This window comes from Galeopterus variegatus, unplaced genomic scaffold (assembly GCF_000696425.1).
Source record: "Galeopterus variegatus unplaced genomic scaffold, G_variegatus-3.0.2 Scaffold288, whole genome shotgun sequence".
NCBI classification, from domain to species: domain Eukaryota; kingdom Metazoa; phylum Chordata; class Mammalia; order Dermoptera; family Cynocephalidae; genus Galeopterus; species Galeopterus variegatus.
The window spans coordinates 2,471-7,228 of record NW_007726399.1 but is presented as its reverse complement, the minus strand read 5'-3'; positions in this window follow the sequence as shown (position 1 = coordinate 7,228).

Genomic DNA, 4,758 nt, shown 5'->3' with positions numbered 1-4,758 from the left:
CCGGTCTGTATGTGGGATCCGAACCCTCGGCGGGAGCGCCGCCGCACTCCCAAGCGGCGCTCTGTAGGAGTGCGCCACTGGGCCGGCCCCTATGTTATTGATTAGAGACCTGGATTGCCCATGATAATGTATAAGTTACTGTAGAAGCCAAGGGAAAACATCCCCTTCAACCCCCTGAAGGTTCTTTGAAAAATCACCTGATAAACACAGATTAATATGAAGAACAGGCATAACACATTTTATTATATCATAGTTTTATGTGACATGGGAGCCTTCAGAATAATGATCCAAAGATACAGGGAAAACTATCCATTTTTTGTTTAGGTCCTACGAAGCAGGCACAGCCATGTAGAAATGGAATTGGACAAGAAAAGTAGGATCTAATGTTAATAGACTGAGAGGGAAAATCCAGCAAGGCCTGTCTGTTCAGATTCTTCTTGGCCTCTCTGTGTAGAATTCATTCCTCCAGGAAATGGGGCAGGACTCTTTCTGGAATGGAGGTCTTATGACCTACAATCAGACAAGGTAGGTCAGGGAACTTCTTCATGGCCAGCTCTAAGATAGAAAGCTGGGAGAAAGGTTAGTGTATCTATGACCCACCTTGGGGAAGATGGATTCTAGAGGCTATGGCTTGCTTCAGGGGAGAATGAGGCTGAGAGACAGAAGGGCAGGAGAAAGTCAGAGGAAAACTTTGCTTTTGAGGCTGCTTCTGAGGCCTTCACTTTGGGGTATCACTTTCTGGGCCCCAACACTACAGTAGCACAAATGAGGTGCTGGTCAACCATCCTGGAAAACCTGAGGTCGGGGAAGGCAACAGGTAAGAGAAGTCACTTGGTGAGTTCTCAAAAGGATGAGCTGGGATTGAGGACAAAGAAGTATGAACACATTTTACACAGAGTGGGGAATGTGTCCCTCTTATCCATAAATGCATAAAACTGTGGTATATTCAAGGAGCTGTAGGCATTTGCTCAGGTGGCACTATGGGCTGAATGTGTCCCCCAGAGGTTCATGTGTTAGAAACTTAATCCCCACTGTGAGTTAAGAGGATGGGAAATCCTACCGTGGTAATTGAAAGGTGGGGCCTTTAAGAGGTGATTAGATTGTGAGGACTGGGCCCTTGTGAATGGATTGACCCATTCATGGAGTAATAGGTGTGGTTCTGATGGCTTTATAAGGAGAGAAAGTGAGGAGGTTAGCCCTCTGGCTCAGCCCACTCTTGCGGTGTGATACCCTGAGATACTATAAAGAGTCACCCCACCAGGAAGAGGGCTTTCATCAGATGTGTTCCCTGGATTTGGGACTTCCCAGCCTCCAAAACTGTAAGAAATAAATTTCATTTCTCTATAAATTACTCAGTTTCAGGTATTCTGTTATAAGCAACAGAAATGGACTAATACAGGCTGGAACATAGAGCTCAAATGGGAAAGCAGCTGAAGACAGATTAAACTTTGGGTGGGACCCAGATCCTGGACAACCTTGTATGCTGAGCCTAGAAACAACCAATGAACAATAGGGAGTCACTGAAGGCTTTTAAGCAGGGGAGGGAGATGGTAAGATGTGAGCTATGAGAAAAATTAATAGAGATTGAAGGGGATGGGTTTGATGGGAATGAGACTAGAAGCAAGAGAACAGGAGACAATTCCCAACAGTGTAGATGAATGGTAACAAGGGTTTGGAGCAATTACTAACAGCAGGAACAACTGCCATGTACGGTGTGCTCACCATGTGCCAGGCACAGAGCCAACACTTTGCAAGCATTATCTTATTGAATTCAAGACCAAGGACAAGACAGGAGAAGGGATTTGAAAGACATAAGAGGCAGGATCAGTATCCATAGTGACTGAATAGATGTGGAGAGGTGAGGGAGAGAGAGGAATGTAGAGTGGTTTGCCTGTTTTGTGACTTATAGATGGCAGTGTCTTTTAGCAATTCTGGAAAGACTTGAGGAGAAATATGTGGGGAGAGGGAAATACTATGAGTTCAATTTTAGACGTGGCAAGTTTGAGTGGCTCATGGGATGAGCAGCTGGATAAATGAGTATTTCCCTCTCCCCACATATTTCTCCTCAAGTCTTTCCAGAATTGCTAAAAGACACTGCCATCTATAAGTCACAAAACAGGCAAACCACTCTACATTCCTCTCTCTCCCTCACCTCTCCACATCTATTCAGTCACTATGGATACTGATCCTATCCTGCCTCTTATGTCTTTCAAATCCCTTCTCCTGTCTTGTCCTTGGTCTTGAATTCAATAAGATAATGCTTGCAAAGTGTTGGCTCTGTGCCTGGCACATGGTGAGCACACCGTGGATGGGTTTGATGGGAATGAGACTAGAAGCAAGAGAACAGGAGACAATTCCCAACAGTGTAGATGAATGGTAACAAGGGTTTGGAGCAATTACTAACAGCAGGAACAACTGCCATGTACGGTGTGCTCACCATGTGCCAGGCACAGAGCCAACACTTTGCAAGCATTATCTTATTGAATTCAAGACCAAGGACAAGACAGGAGAAGGGATTTGAAAGACATAAGAGGCAGGATAGGATCAGTATCCATAGTGACTGAATAGATGTGGAGAGGTGAGGGAGAGAGAGGAATGTAGAGTGGTTTGCCTGTTTTGTGACTTATAGATGGCAGTGTCTTTTAGCAATTCTGGAAAGACTTGAGGAGAAATATGTGGGGAGAGGGAAATACTATGAGTTCAATTTTAGACGTGGCAAGTTTGAGTGGCTCATGGGATGAGCAGCTGGATAAATGAGTATGGAGCTCAGAGCAGAGTTTTGGACAGAAGACAAGATATATAAATGGAGGTAGAAATGATGGGCATGGGAGAAAGCGCGTGCAGGTGAAAAGAGCACCAAAGCAGAAATGGAAAACAACAGATGGGCAGAGAACAAGGTACCCAAAAGAATGGAAGGCACACACTCGAACAGATATTTGTACACCCATGTTCTTAGCAGTATTAGTCACAAGAGCCAAAAGGTAGAAGCAACCCATGTCCATTGACAGATGAATGTATAAAGAAAATGTGGTATCTACATGCAATGGAATATTGTTCAGCCTTAAAAGAAGGAATTCTGACACATGCTACAACATAGATGAATCTTGAAGGCATCATGCTAAGTGAAATAAGCCAGTCACAAAAGGACAAATATTGTATGTTTCCTTTTATGTGCAGTACCTGGAGTAGTCAAACTCACAGTAACATATAGTAGAATGATGATGGTTGCCAGGGGCTGGGGAGGAGGAAGGAATTGGGAGCTAGTGTTTAATGGTGCAGTTTCAATGTGGGAAGAAAAGGTTCTGGAAATAGATGGTGGTGATGGTTGCACAGCAATGTGAATGTACTTAATGCCACAGAATTGTACACTTAAAATTACTAAAATGATAAAATTTATGTTACATACATTTACCACAATAAAAAGGGGGCTATTGGAAAGAAAGAAGGGGGTCTGTTTTCTTTCAAGATCACCCAAGAAAGAAAAGGTCCTTACTGTAGACTCCAGAGTCCATGCTCTCAATCACTCCACCATGGGTTAGGATTATGCACCCGAGTACCATGCAAGGCTTCCATTTGTAGTATGTGTGCACTTATCCAGAGAACTATTTACATAGGAAATGGCCCTGTTTATTAAGGTGTGAATGATCCCTATTGAAAACTAATCAACAGGTGCTTCTGTCCTCTGAGTCACTTAGTAGAGACAGTATAGAGAAATGATTATAATATGAGCTCTGCATATCATATATATGGCACTTCATATTATATAATATGGGCCAGGCTGCCTGGTTCCAATCCTGTTTTTGCCGTTCTACTCGGGTAACTTTAGATAAGCTACTTTAATCTGTCAGAGACTTAATTTCCTCCCTTGAAAATGGGAATGGTGATACCTTTGTAAGATTGCTGCTAAGATTAAATGAATTAATAAATATAAAGTACATATAATGGTTCCTGGTCAATAGAAATATTCGATAAGCACTGACTATCATTGTGTTTTTTATTACTGTAAGTCACCTTGTGCCTCTGGGTGCTGATAAAATCCTTCAGCTGGATTGTCAACACAGGAACAAATTTGGAAAATGTGGAGATGCTTCAAAAGACCTGATCTATTGTCAGGGCCAACCTCCTCTCTGCAGCTCTACAGTGGTAACTTTGAGGAAGGAATTCAAGCAGAGAACATATCATGTGCAAAGTATTGTGTTAGTAACTAAAAAGATGAAGATTTCACCTGGATCCTTGAAGAGACCCCATTCAGTCAGAGAAATGGACATAAACAGATAGCTGTAGCATATTATATCTCAGTTATGCTTAAATTATCATAGAGACAGAGATCGAGAAATAATAGTCACCTGGGTTCTTACTCCTTGCTTTGAAATATCTCATTACTTTATAGATTCTCAGACTAAGAAGGCACCTTCAATATCACCAACAGAGGCCGGCCCGGTGGCGCACTGGATAGTGCGCCGCTTGGGAAGCGCGGCGGCGCTCCCGTCCGAGGGTTCGGATCCCATATGCAGACCGGTTCCCGCTCACTGGCTGAGCGAGGCGCGGGAGCAACACCGAGGCTTGCAATCCCGTTGCCGGTCCCGGTCCGGTACGGGGGCAACACTGAGAGTTGCGATCCGTTGCCGGACACGGAAAAAAAAAAAAAAATATCACCAACAGAATCCAACTTTACTTCACAGAAGCCCATTTGTTGTCCTTAAGATCTGTTTCGCAGCTCAGAACCAGTTTTGAGTATTTTGTTTACTTCTATTTAAT